At 37.6% G+C, this 15,139-nt stretch overlaps 1 protein-coding gene across 4 annotated transcripts in view; it reads right to left on the minus strand.

Moving 5' to 3' along the window:
• LOC136868616 (dynein axonemal assembly factor 4) overlaps positions 1-15,139 on the minus strand; it is a 128,791-nt gene that overhangs the window by 28,527 nt on the left and 85,125 nt on the right. The gene's annotated exons all lie outside the window — the stretch shown is intronic.

Genomic DNA, 15,139 nt, shown 5'->3' on the forward strand with positions numbered 1-15,139 from the left:
AAAACTGCATGTTTGGCTGGACGAAAGTGATGGTTTTGATTTTTAAGACATAGAAGGTGATTTTGTGAGCAATAAAAATGGTGAAAAAGGATATATTAGAGAAATATCTTTTGATACAGGTAGTGAAAGTGAAGATGACAGTTCAACTACCTGCCACCAGCACATGGTCCAGAGTCCAACGAGTCGCCTCACAGACCACATGACTTTCTAGTGAGAAATCCTGGCCCATGAAATACTCCAGGTAAGAATGCAATGCCTATTGAATATTTCTAATTGTTCTTCACAACATAAGTTTGGTCAATGTTAATGAGGGAAACTAACAAGTATGCCTCAAAATTCCTCTCTGAACACAGAGTTTATTTAGCCAAACACCCTCACATTAAGTATAAAAAGTGGAAGTATGTAATTGTTACAATCTTGAAAAAGTTTATTTCAGTGTGTTTGAATATGGGACTAACAGTTATAAGGAAACAGAATATTACTGGAACCAAACACCATCACAAAAAAATAAATTACACCTCCAGGACCATGCCTTTGAAAGCGTTTAAACTTATAAGCAGATTCTTTCATCTAGATTCTAATGAGCCTATTCCACATGGCAAAGCTGGATTTGACCCTTGGCACAAAGTTAGGCCTTTTATGGATCACAAGAACACAAAGTTCAAACATCATAATGTGTAGAAGATTCACTTTAGGTTTGGTTTGAAGAAGTTTCAGTTGTGTGAAAGTCGTACTGGTTAATAATGCATATGAAACTTTACAGTGGGAAAACTCTTTTTGAAAGAAGAAACCCACAAGGTCTTGCTCATAGGTGGTCATGGAATTTGTAGACAAAAGCAATGTTTATGGGAAAGGATATCACTTGATTACCGATAATTACTACACAAAAATTCCCTTGGCAGGGGCTCTGTATCAAAAGGACATTATGCTGACTGGGATAATACAAGTCATTTTGAATAACTGCACCATGTTCTGATTTCTAGGTACAAACCACCTGAAACCATGTATTACAGGAAAAATTCTGTTCTGACAGTGGGTTTAAAAGAAAAGAAAGGTCATAAGACTGTTTTCCTGCTGTCGACTTGTACACACGCTGAGGACCTGCCAGTTAGAAGTGGAAGTGGGAAAGAAACTGTGAAACCTCTCATGATTATCGTCTACAGTAAGGGAATGGGTGGTGTTGACCTGTCTGATAAAAACATTTATCACATAAGCTACAACAGACCAACCAGGCATTACTGGAAGAAATTGTTTTCAATTTTTTAGTCATGGCTCTTCACAATACTTACATAATCTATTAACAAAATTCTGCACCCCCAATAATGTACAAGTACAGTTTTTTTAAATGTCAATTATTGAAGAGCTTGTATCTGATGAGCCAGCACCTCAGGCTCCAGTTCCAGGTGGTAACGATGATGGACCTAAGCATGAGTTTGTTCATCTACCAGGACAAAAGGAAAGATTGTGTGTCATATGTAGCCATACAAAGAAGAGAGGAAGATACAGCTACTGGTGTCATGTTTGTAATGTGGGAGTTAATAGACCATATTGGCCTCATCTAGAACATTACTACATGAGCAGCCCTAGAGCGAAGAGGAGCAAGATGTAGAGAGGCAAGTATTTATGGGAAAATATACATTTTGTTATCAATTAAACAGATATAATTGCATAGACTTGAATCTTTTACACATACAGTATTATGTACATACCTGTGCATCATTTTGTATATCTAGGATTGTGTGTTTTGTATTTCAGCTTATATTTTGAGTTGATAGAATTTTGATATTGCTCATGAAATAATAATTCCACCATTTTCAAATCTTCATTTCCTTTTTCTATCAAGCCTCACAGAAAAGTTAACATTATCATCTGAACCTGTGGTTTATTAGCTTTTCAAAGATATGTAACAGTGCCATGTAACATAGTGCACAATAGGATGAAAATAAGAATCCACTTGGTAGGTAAATATCACACAAAATGGCTGCCGGTACAGAATTTAACATGATGGTTCAAGGATTAAAGATAATAGAAAATATAGACAAAATATAAGGGTCAAATCACAAGTAAAAGTAACAGAAGTGTTCACATTGACAAGTAAAATCTTTGTGAAGTCACTTTTATCACAATTCGCAAATACGGTTTTTCACTTTTGTCTGTCATTCCACCACCATCCCATCCTTCTAGATCCTCTCTCATTTCTCCACATTATTTTACTTTATTTTATCACTATGTCTTTTACTGTTGTAATTTGGCTAGGCTGATGATGGTCCACAGTGGACCGAAACTAGTACCTATTAATATCATTGTAATGTTTTTGTAAAAACATCAAATGATTTTTTAATATTGAGAAGGTGGAATATTAAAATTTTGTATTTACTTTAAGCATAGTCTCAACTCAATATGGAACCTAACAATGAAGTTTATTACTTTGTCGAATCATAAGTCATGGCAAATTTTTCTTTTCTCGCCAACAGGAGACAACACTGATCGTTTCTGGATTTGCGACATCAGGAAGATCGTTAATGGACCATAGATTAGAAAGTGGAGAATTGGGGGTGAACGCTAGCATTAATGAAGCAGGAGTTTGCTTATGACTTTCATGAATGGCAGTGTTGAAAGCAAATGATAACCAATTAAGCGATGATTCCCACCTAGAGTGATCAGCAGAGTGGTAGGCAATAAGAGCAGATCTAAGATTTCGATTGACTCTTTCAGCATAATTTGGCTTTGGATAATAAGGGGTAGTTGGATGAGCTAGCGAGTAGTTGGCTGTTCCAAAAGCTCTATTATCTCAGTGACAAAGTAGTTAATAATTGTAGAAATTTACCAAATTTTGTGTGTGTGTGATACATTTAGCTCCACACGTTTAGTGTTTGTAGTAATCTGCGATTAGTGGCATTTATTTACAGTTTTCACACTGAGTAGTTCCGTAGGTGTTTGCTAGATTCGCTAGATTACAATCTGTAATTTAGGACTACATGAAAGAAGAAATATCTCTCTCTTTTTAATAGTATTATTAAAATATCAATAGGTTTGTTGATAAAATACTTACAAAGATGGGATATTAAAAAGAGTCGTAACTTCAGCAGCAGTTATAGTCTATTAGTGCAGGCATTTGACAGGGCATTTCAAATAGCAGTTCAACGGTCCCACCTATCACGAAGGTAATAACTTCTTTAAATAATGCAATACTGTTGTAAATTTTGTTTAAAGAAAGGATTTCTACAGAATAGACAGTATTTCACTGGTGAAATAGTTAACAGTCATAATTGTTATTGATTATTGTCGCTCTTCGTATTCAAATATTGGCATTGTTGGCTACAGTCGTGAACAAAGGGTGTAGTGTATCAAGAAAATATAAATAAAAATCAGTTGATTCTTGTATTCCGATCGTTTGTAGTTCTGAGTAGGCAGTTAAAGTATCCATAATTTATATTTCACACCCTCAATATTTCAGTATTTATGAGCAGATAGCTAATAATCAAGTTCCTACATTCCAATAATTGCAATTCAAGTCCCTGGCGTAGTTTAGACAGAAATACTTTTGAGAAATTATTGTAAACAACTTCATATTTTTCAGCATTTAAGGACACTTTTATTCTCTGCCTACGGAGTAGGGAAAAATAATAGTAATCCACCATCTGTAATAATCACATAATCACATTTCAGTGGAGAATTGTAGTGTAGATAGGCCTATGGTATATTAGATAGTATCTTGTCTGTTATATTCGTGTGTATTTTTGTGCAAACAGCAGGTTCAATTTCTTTTGCAGCATAGGAGGATAAAGTAGTACTAATATTGATCTGTCTACGCGTCTAACTTTGTTGGTAATCCTTGAGTACCTGCCGGTAGTTCTTGTGGATATCTAATTTAGGCCTAATTGGAATTTTCATTTCTATTTGTGCTTAGTAATAACCTAGGACACGTCTGAATGTAATTTAAACATTATTGTAGTGTAGTATAGTAACTTATTAGAAATTAAGAGTGCCTATTCTATAATTTTGAGTAGTTTTTCAAATTTTGAACTTTAATGGTAATTTTCTTTCCTGTTTGTGCTTGGTAATAACCTGTTATAATTAGAATACGTTTGAATGTAGTTTAAAATTATTGTAGTGTATTGCAGTATCTGTACTTAGTCTGAACGTAGTTTAAAATTATTGTAGTGTATTATAGTATCTTATTAGAAAATTGTGTGTTTATTCTATTACTGTGAAATATTTGTGTAGTATAGTACCATTTCTGTGGTATCTGTAGTAATTCTCTTACTAGAATTCTGTTGCTGGAATTAGGGTAGACTTAACTGCAGTTAATAATTGTATAATTCTTGTGTATTATTCTCTGTTTCCAGTAATTAACAGCAACTTTCATTGAGTTAGCATGTTGTACGAATAAAAAAAATCAAACAATTAAGTAGTAATGTAGTGTAGTAGTAGCCTATATTAATTAACTTATTGTCGTGTGATCTTTGTGAACTAACCTAGATAATATTTCTTTCCTTTCATTTTTATTTTGCACAGAATACAATGACTTATTCTTCCTTTTCTTTTCATTGTTTAGTAAAGAATGGCTAAGCAGTGCGAGTGTAGGAACTGTGGGTGTGGCCAGGCGTTAAGGAGTATTAGGCAGGAGTTGGAGAGTTTGAGGGAGATAATTAGGATTCCCTCAGAGGACAGGAAGGAAAGTAGGCCTCCCACAAACAATGTACAGGATACAGTAGGTGTAATAGAGGGATGAGAAGGAAAGGGGGGAATTGTAGAAGACAGGTGGTCTAATGTTTTAAGGGGCAGGAGATTGCAGGCTAAGGGCTCCATTCAGGATCAGAATTCAGGACAGGTGTCGGTGAGAAATCGGTACGAGTCACTACAGGTAGAACAACCAAGGGAATATGAGGAACAGGGAACTGCTGCCGAGACATGTGGGAGTAGGAGAAAGGGAAGAGGTAGGAAAGGGAAATGTGGCGTAGTGGATATGAAAAGACAGGTGGAACAGGTTCATGGGATGGAGAATAGGGAGGAGGACGTAGCTTCTGCAGCTGTCAGAAAAGATAGGACTGACCAGGAGGGGAGGGGATCAAATGAGATGGGTAGGGTTGAGGTTCTGGTCATTGGGGATTCCATCGTCAGACAGGTCGAGAAAGTGTGTGAAGGAAAGGGTACTATGGTACAGTGTTATCCAGGAATTAGGTTAAGGCAGATGTTGAGGAAAGTAGAAGAGAAGGAGGAGGGAAAGGAGAAGGTGGTAGTGTTTCACATTGGTACTAACAAAGTAAGACAAGCAGGTATAAGTACCAACATAGTTGGGGTTGTGTGGGACCTGGTAAATGCAGCGCGGATGTAGTTTAAGGAAGCGGAGATTGTTATCAGTTGAATACTGTATAGGAGGGATACTGATTGGAAGGTGATTGGGGATTTAAATGAGACTATGGATTGGGTATTTGGGAAACTGGGAGTGAGATTTCTAGATCCTAATGGGTGGGTAGGAGATAGGGGTCTGCGCTCAGATGGCCTTCACTTAAACCGCAGTGGTACATATAAGTTAGGAAATTTTTTTTTTTAGAAGGGTTGTAGAGAGATACATTCAGGGAAACAGGGTGGCCTAGGGAGCAGTGTTCAGGGAACAGGGAACTCGAAATCACGTAGGGATGACATAAAAATGTTAGTGCTCAACTGTAGAAGTATTGTAAAGAAAGGAATAGAATTAATTAAATAGATATATACTTACCGGATATTGTAATAGGAGTTGAATCATGGCTGAGAAATGATATAATGGATGCAGAAATTTTCTCACGGAACTGGAGGATGTATCGTAGAGATAGGATAGGAATGGTAGGAGGGGGAGTATACATTCTGGTGAAAGAAGAATTTGTAAGCTACGAAAAAATTACAGATGACAAACACGAAATTCTAGGGGTAAGGCTCATCTCTAAATGTAATAGGCAACTTGATGTCTGTAGAAAGTACAGACCAGGATAGGGTAGCACAGATGCTGATTCAGAATTATTGGATAAGATAATCAGCTATGTGGGAAATGATAAGGAAAGGAACGTGATTGTAGCAGGTGATCTCAATTTACCAAATGTCAATTGGGAAGGTAATGCGAACGATAGGAAGCATAAACAACAAATGGCAAATAAATTAAAATGGGAAGGGCACCTGATTCAGAAAGTGATGGAACCAACTAGAGGGAAGAATATTCTGGATGAGCTCTATAGAGAAACCAACGTAATAGATGGTTTTAGTGATCACAAAGCTGTTTTTGTGGTAATTAAAAATAAATGTGAAAGAAAGGAAGATATTAAAATTAGGTCTATTAGGCAGTACCATATGGCTGATAAAACAGGCATGACCGGGCGAGTTGGCCGTGCGCGTAGAGGCGCGTGGCTGTGAGCTTGCATCCGGGAGATAGTAGGTTCGAATCCCACTATCGGCAGCCCTGAAGATGGTTTTCCGTGGTTTCCCATTTTCACACCAGGCAAATGCTGGGGCTGTACCTTAATTAAGGCCATGGCCGCTTCCTTCCAACTCCTAGGCCTTTCCCATCCCATCGTCGCCATAAGACCTATCTGTGTCGGTGCGACGTAAAGCCCATAGCAAAAAAAAAAAAAAAAAAAAAAAAAAAAAACAGGCATGAGGGAGATTTTAATAAGCAACTATGATCGGTGGAAAATGGTAAATAAAAATGTAAACAGACTCTGGGATGAATTTAAAGCAATTGTTGAGGAATGCGAAAATAGGTTTGTACCTTAGGTGGTAAGGAATGGTAAAGATCCAGTATATTATAACTAAGGCTTGGAAGTTCATGCCCTAAAAAACTAAGAAATATGCATGCAAATATCCTCTTAAAAACTTGAAAATATGCCAATAAATATGCACTATTAAAATGAAAAAATGACAATAGACAAGTCAAGTCAGTATTGATAATAATAAACTTAAATTTATTCGCTGGAGGTTGAAGCAGAAATGGTACTGCTGTCAATGCCGAGTGATGAATTGCAGTTCACAACTGTCTGCACAAATTTTCAACTGAAAAACATCCTCTCTTGTCTCGCAAAACACTTTTGTAACATGAAAATCTTCTTTCCACATCACCACAAGATGTTATTTCAGCATATTTAAATGATGATAACTGCTCCACAGAAAGAGGCAAATCGATCTACCAGTGGGAAAGAATTGCGTATTGTCTCAGCAATGTGATTAAGAGCATGTGAATTAAGTTAGGAAAAATGCCTTTCAGTGTTTGTTAAGATTTTAACACATAAGTACCTGCAACGGTAACAAATAAAATTAGCCGGTCGTATTTGATTCCAGATGGCCATAATAATTTCAATGTGTCCATCACACACTGCATTATAGTTACGTTGTTAGTGGCCGGTAATTCACATACATTAAGAAGATATGGTATCTTTTTTTGTTCCTTATTTAAGGCATCCACAATTACATTAGCAATAAATCGGACCTCAGAATCAGTGGTTTCATTAATAGACTACCACACAAACTGATCCGCTAATTCAACTTGTAAATTTGACAATAAATTATTGTAACAACGTCCTACGTAAGTCTTACACAATGTACTTGCTTCAGACACATGTTGTCGAGTGTATTTGGCAAGCGAATGTTTTAATGTGGAGTTATTAATTTCATACAAGGGAATATCAGCAGCTAAAAATGCTTGGCACAAGTCGTAAGAAAATTCGCGAATCCTACTTCCTACTTTTTGAACAGGCTATTTATTTGTGAGTTTGCTAGTTAAATTCTCTTTATGTTTTGCTGTGTTTATGTGTTGTGTGGCTGATCGGCTATGCAGAACACACTTCATGAATGAATAGTCACAAGGATAATGTTTAAATGAAACTAGACGCTACCTGCAAACAATTTACAGGAATAATTGACTCTTTCTTTATTCGTGTCAGAAGTATCAACTTATAGATATTTAACAAAAAGCAACATCTACATTTCTACTATACAAATATACAAGTCTATTATACAATCACAGATAGAGCAACAATATTCAAGAGCTAGATGATGCTTGCCCAGTATTGGGCGACGTCAATAGCGTTGGGGGAGGCTGCAATCAAGTCTTTCATAGTGCACATTGAAGGACATAAAACACACTGACATAGATGTTGGATCGTCTGCTGCTCTCCGCAATCACAAAGTGATTCCTGCTCGTGGTGCCCCTGCATAGGTACCTGGATTAAAATTCCAGTACTGAACTGAACATCAGCATTCCAGAAGTATCTACCAGTCAATATAATAATTGACTTACAGAGCATGACATACCTTCTCCCAAGGCGACAGTCATCAGGCTGACGATGCTCCAAACTTGCTATATAACCTTACCTGTCTACCCCTGAAATTGAATTTAGATAACATGCCAGGTTTTCCCTCCATAAATAAAAGTTATCATACGCTTAACTATTAAATTTACTGAAAATTAAAGCTTATCAAAAGTCTAATATTACTCACAATAAAAATTTACATCTCCATCTTGTCCACTCACAAACAACTTAATATTTACACTGTACATACATATCTTATAATAGATTCAGCACATATAATTCACTCAAAATATTATTTAGGAAGGGCAAGATGCCTCGACTCGCGTTATGATATAAAACCAGTTACTAGTACTTGCTAAGTGCATCCCTAACCTAACACGACGCTCACTTCTTACATCTTGACTTCTGAGCCTTTCAATTTGCTGCCATCTATAGGTTGGTTGGTTAATCCAAAACATCACCACACAGGAAATACTGCACCAATTCCCCTCATCTTTATACAGGTTGCAGACTGCTCAGCCTATTGCTGACAATTTAGAAGTAAGCTACGAGATCTTCATCCCTTTTTGACCTCATACTGTATATACACTGAACAAGAAGCACCATCACCACTTCAGAATACCAAGTAATGTCACTGTATGAGGTGTTAACATAATGCACCTCAACATGCTAGGTGATATTAAATCAAATCTCAGCTACGTACAATGTCAAGTCAAGTGTCTACGAATAAAATATAAAATTACGTGAACTGAAGAGAACTAGAGCCAAACAAGTATGAAGGAAAACTGTTCACACAGAGTCCATACTGGTTACTGAGACGATAAACAGTTTACAAACTCGTGGTATACTTCCACGAATACGCAGGTGATGAACAATTGGGCTACAACTTATTTCATCACGTTGTAATTTGTTCTGTGAACCACATACAGTACATATCACCTCCACACTGCACATTTAACAGCTGCTTACAATAAGCATTTCCTCGGCGAGGGAAAATCGATAGTCTTATCAAACATTACCATCACATACAGTCTGTACTGTATTTGTTACCATACACTATCTCTCACCAACCTCTCACTAGCAATCTTCATAAACGAGCAATGCCCTCTTGACTCTGTAATTGTCTAGTAATAGAGCTCCCGTAAAAATGCTTGTGCAGCACCCACTTCGTGGTATCAATTGTCGTCAACAGTGACCTCAATAGCAATAATCAGCAACTGTAACAGTCCTGCACAATAATACCCGATAATAGCAATAAACTTGTAAAAAAAAAACACACACACACACACACACACACACACACACACACACACACACACACACACACACACACACACACACACACACACACACACACACACACACACACACACACACACACACACACACACACACACACACACACACACACACACACACACACACACACACACACACACACACACACACACACACACACACACACACACACACACACACACACACACACACACACACACACACACACACACACACACACACACACACACACACACACACACACACACACACACACACACACACACACACACACACACACACACACACACACACACACACACACACACACACACACACACACACACACACACACACACACACACACACACACACACACACACACACACACACACACACACACACACACACACACACACACACACACACACACACACACACACACTCGCTCTGTACAGCACAACGTCCGCCAAAATCCACATGTTGCCACAATTTAAACCAACTTCAACTGTCTTTATCGATATGGTAGCTGTTTTCCTAGTTGCATAAACTTTACTGCTATGCCATGTGCAGATTCATACACAAATTTAGGTTACACCAATATAAAGAAACATAAATACATAATTCCCTACAACCAGATTCTTCTTAGAATATGATGTTCTTATATCTCAATTCAAAACTCACAAGATACCTACTACTTTATATTAAAATTATTTTTATGACAACTTCCTAATTTAAAAGTTGCGAGTCATACATTCGTACAGTTACAGTTGAACTATTTGAAATCTTTTCTCAATCCCTGTAGTTTTCTCACATGCCCGACAGAACAGTACCCTATTATCTGTAGATATTAAGTCACCTGAAAACTCCTGCTGTAAATTAGTATCTACCACTCAAAGTTGCTCTTATTTTTAGCATTTAAAAAACTTTTTAATGGACACTTTATACGCGAAACATAGTTTGGACAAAACCAGTTCACAACACCGTTGCACGACTCAATGGACAGCCAGTCAACTGCTAAGCACAAAACATGAGGGTAGATGATGAAACAGGGGATTCACTGTGTGATATCATAACTCCTAACCACATGGCAAGTTGCACCATCATGCGCAACATTACTGCCAACATCAACCTGATGAAAAAAACCATTAACCTGATTAAAATATGCCATATAGGCAATAAAATATTAAAACATGCTGCATTTATCAAAATCACTAAAATATGCAGTTATATGCACCTTAAAAGCATGTTCAAATGACTAAAAATTCCATAATTTGTGCACATAATGTATAAACATAAATTTTTAACCCCTAAGAAAAAACATGCAAATGCATGAACTTCCGGGCCCTAATTATAAACAGAAAAGTAAAGAGACTAAGAAGGAGGTGCAGTTTGGAAAGAAATAGAGTTAGAAATGGCTGTAGAAGTAAGGAGAAATTGAAGGAACTTACTAGGAAATTGAATCTAGCAAAGAAGTCAGCTAAGGATAACACGATGGCAAGCATAATTGGTGGCCATACAAATTTTAGTCAAAAATGGAAGAGTATGTATAGGTACTTTAAGGCAGAAACAGGTTCCAAGAAGGACATTCTAAGAATCATTAATGAACAAGGGGAGTGTATATGCGAGGATCTTCAAAAGGCAGAAGTATTCAGTCAGCAGTATGTAAAGATTATTGGTTACAAGGATAATGTCCAGGTAGAGGAGGTGACTAATATTAAAGAAGTATTAAAATTTACCTATGTCAGCAATAACATTTACAGTAAGATACAAAAGTTGAAAACTACCAAAGCACCTTTTTTTTTTTTTTTTTTTGCTAGTTGCTTTACGTCGCACCGACACAGATAGGTCTTATGGCGATGATGGAACAGGAAAGGGCTAGGAGTGGGAAGGAAGCGGCCGTGGCCTTAATTAAGATACAGCTCCAGCATTTGCCTGGTGTGAAAATGGGAAACCACGGAAAACCATTTTCAGGGCTGCCGATAGTGGGGTTCGAATCTACTATCTCCCGAATACTGGATACTGGCCGCACTTAAGCGACTGCAGCTATCGAGCTCGGTAGAAAAGCAGCTGGAATTGATAAGGTTTCGGGGGATATACTAAAGACAATGGGTTGGGATATAGTACCATATCTGAAGTACTTGTTTGATTATTGTTTGCATATAAAAGAACTTTACCAAATGAATGGAGAGTTGCTATAGTAGCCCCTGTATATAAAGGAAAGGGTGATAGGCATAAAGCTGAAAATTACAGGCCAGTCAGTTTGACTTGCATTGTATGTAACCTTTGGGAAAGCATTCTTTGTGATTATATAGGACATGTGTGCAAAATTAATAACTGGTTTGATAGAAGGCAGTTTGGGTTTAGGAAAGGTTATACCACTGAAGCGCAACTTGTAGGATTCCAGCAAGATATAGCAGATATCCTGGATTCAGGAGGTCAATTGGACTGCATCGCAATTGACCTGTCTAAGGCATTTGATAGAGCAGATCATGGGAGACTACTGGCAAAAATGAGTGCAATTGGACTTGACAAAAGAGTGACTGAAGGCATGGCTCTGTTTCTAGAAAACAGAACTCAGAGAATTAGAAAAGGTGAAGCTTTATCTGCCCTGTAATAATTAAGAGGGGAATTCCTCAAGGCAGTATTATTGGACCTTTATGTTTTCTTATATATATATCAATGATATGTGTAAAGAAGTGGAATCAGAGATAAGGCTGTTTGCAGATGATGTTATTCTGTACAGAGTAATAAATAAGTTACAAGATTGTGAGCAACTGCAAAATGACCTCGATAATGTTGTGAGATGGACAGTAGGCACTAGTATGATGGTAAGCTGGGATAAAAGTCAGGTTTAAAGTTTCACAAATAGGAAAAGACCTCTCAGTTTTAATTACTGCATTAATGGGGTGAAAGTTCCCTTTGGGGATCATTGTAAATACCTAGTTATTAATATAAGGAAAGATCTTCATTGGGGTAATCACATAAATATAATTGTAAATAAAGGGTACAGAACTCTGCACATGGTTATGAGGGTATTTAGGGGTTGTAGTAAGGATGTAAACGAGAAAGCATATTTGTCTCTGGTGAGATCCCCCAACTAGAGTATGGTTCCAGTGTATGGGACCTTCACCAGGATTACTTGATTCAGGAACTGGAAAAAATCCAAAGAAAAGCAGCTTGATTTGTTTTGGGGGATTTCCGAATAAAGAGTAGCGTTACAAAAATGTTGCAAAGTTTGGACTAGGGAGAAAGGAGACAAGCTGCTCGATTAAGTGGTATGTTCCAAGCTGTCAGTGGAGAGATGGCGTGGGAGGACATCAGTAGACGAATAAGTTTGAGTGGTGTCTTTAAAAGTAGGAAAGATCACAATATGAAGATAAAGTTGGAATTCAAGATGTCAAATTGGGGCAAATATTTGTTTATAGGAAGGGGAGTAAGGGATTGGAATAACTTACCAAGGGAGATGTTCAATAAATTTCCAATTTCTTTGCAAAGAAAAGGCTAGGAAAACAACATATGAAGAATCTGCCACCTGGGCAACTGCCCTAAATGCAGATCAGTAGTGACTGATTGATTGATTGATTGATTGATTGATTGATTGATTGATTGATTGATTGATTGATTGATTGATTGATTGTAGTTACATGAGAAACTGACAAATAAAAACAGAAATTACGGAACTGCACAGAAGTAAAAGCTCTGGCGTTGTCACTCACCAAAAACTGACAAGGTCCAAATGAAGCAAAGATGTGTTTCAAACAAGAAACAGAAGTGCTAGCATTAGCCGTACGAGTTGGGAACAGCCACATAAAACACGAGACACATCAAGTATGAAACTATGGTCAGTGTGTGACCTCGGGAAAGGGCCAATGTAATCAATCAATAATCTCTCCATAGGATGAGAAGCTTGCTCAGATGACAACAGACCTAGGTGAGTATTAGGTGCGGGTTTACTGATATTACAAGTTTTGCAAGATTTGACCAAAATACGGATTTCACCATCTATGGATTTCCAAATGAAATGTTTACAGATTTTCTCTCTAGTTTTGGACACTCCAAGATGTCCGCCAATAGGGGATTCATGGAAATATTTAAAGAGAGCAGGAACCAAGTTAACTGCAACAATTTTGGGGTCTCTGCAACTGCGAGCAGGACAGCACAGAACACCTTCCTTAAGAACATAAGGTCTGACATGCTCACCAGACTTAATCCTGTCAATAATAGCCTTTAATTCAGCATCCTCTTCCTGATGTTTACCAATATCTTTAAAAAGAAAGGGAGAATTAGTGAGAACTACATTAACAAAGGCCAAAACTTGTTCACAAGAGGGATCAGCGGGCTCTGAATGAGGATCAGAACTGCCAGGATAGAACATCCTACTGAGAATATCAGCAACAACATTTTCAGTGCCACGAATGTGACGAGCTTCACATTGAAAATCTGAGATGCGTACTGCCCAATGCGCAAGATGACCAGTCCTCCTTGGTTTAGCCAGTACCCACCTCAGTGCCTCATTATCTGTTTCAAGATCAAATGGGAGATGTTCAAGGTACATTCTAAATCTTTCTAAAGAGAAAACAACAGCTAAAGCTCCTAGTTCATAGATCGAATAGTTGTGTTCAGCAGGATTTAGACTATGGGAAGCATAAGAAATTGGACGATGTCCCTCTTAAAAATCTGGAAGGAGAACACCAGATATACCTGTAGATGAGGCATCGGTTTGAAGAATGAAATGTTTAGAAAAATCTGGCATAGCCAGAACAGGAGCATTGTACAAGGCAGATTTCAGGTCATAGAAAGGTTCAAGCTGGGCATCACCCCACTCAGATTTAGCACCTTTTCTTCTCAAAGCATTTAATAGAGCCACTCTTTCAGCAAAATTGGGGATGAATTTATGGAAGAAATTTACCATGCCCAGCAAACCTAGCTATAGCTTTGACATCTTCAGGGGTAGGAAAATTTTTGATAGCTGCAGTACGAGATTGATCAATAGGGACACCTTTCTCAGACACAGGATGCCCTAAGAAGGACATTTGGGATTGTGTGAAAGTAACTTTACTAGCCTTAAAGGTTAGCCTAGCTTTATGGAGTCTTTCAAGGACTTCATTGAGATGGACAAGATGCTCTTCAAAGGTTTCACTAAAAATATCTAAATCATCCAAATAATTGTATACAAATTTGAATGTAATGTCTGACAAAGCATTATCTAGTAACCGAGTAAGTACAGCAGCACCTGTACTCAGGACAAATGGGACCCGTTCAAATTCATAGAGGTACCAATCAGTGACAAAAGCAGTGAGGTGCTTGGATTTCTCAACAAGAGGTATCTGATAATATGCCTGATTCAAATCAAAAGTGGTAAAAATTCTGGCATTAGCAAACCAAGGGAAACAAGAGTGCAAATCAGGAAGGGGAACAGATTGAAGTACAACCTTCTTGTTGAGCATCCGATAATCAACTACAGGCCTGAAACCACCCTGTGGTTTAGGGACAAGAAATATGGGAGAAGAATAATAAGATTTAGAAGGATGTGTTACACCATCAGCAATCATTTGATTGATAATAGCCTTAAGGGCTTT

The sequence above is a fragment of the Anabrus simplex genome, chromosome 1 (assembly GCF_040414725.1).
Source record: "Anabrus simplex isolate iqAnaSimp1 chromosome 1, ASM4041472v1, whole genome shotgun sequence".
NCBI classification, from domain to species: domain Eukaryota; kingdom Metazoa; phylum Arthropoda; class Insecta; order Orthoptera; family Tettigoniidae; genus Anabrus; species Anabrus simplex.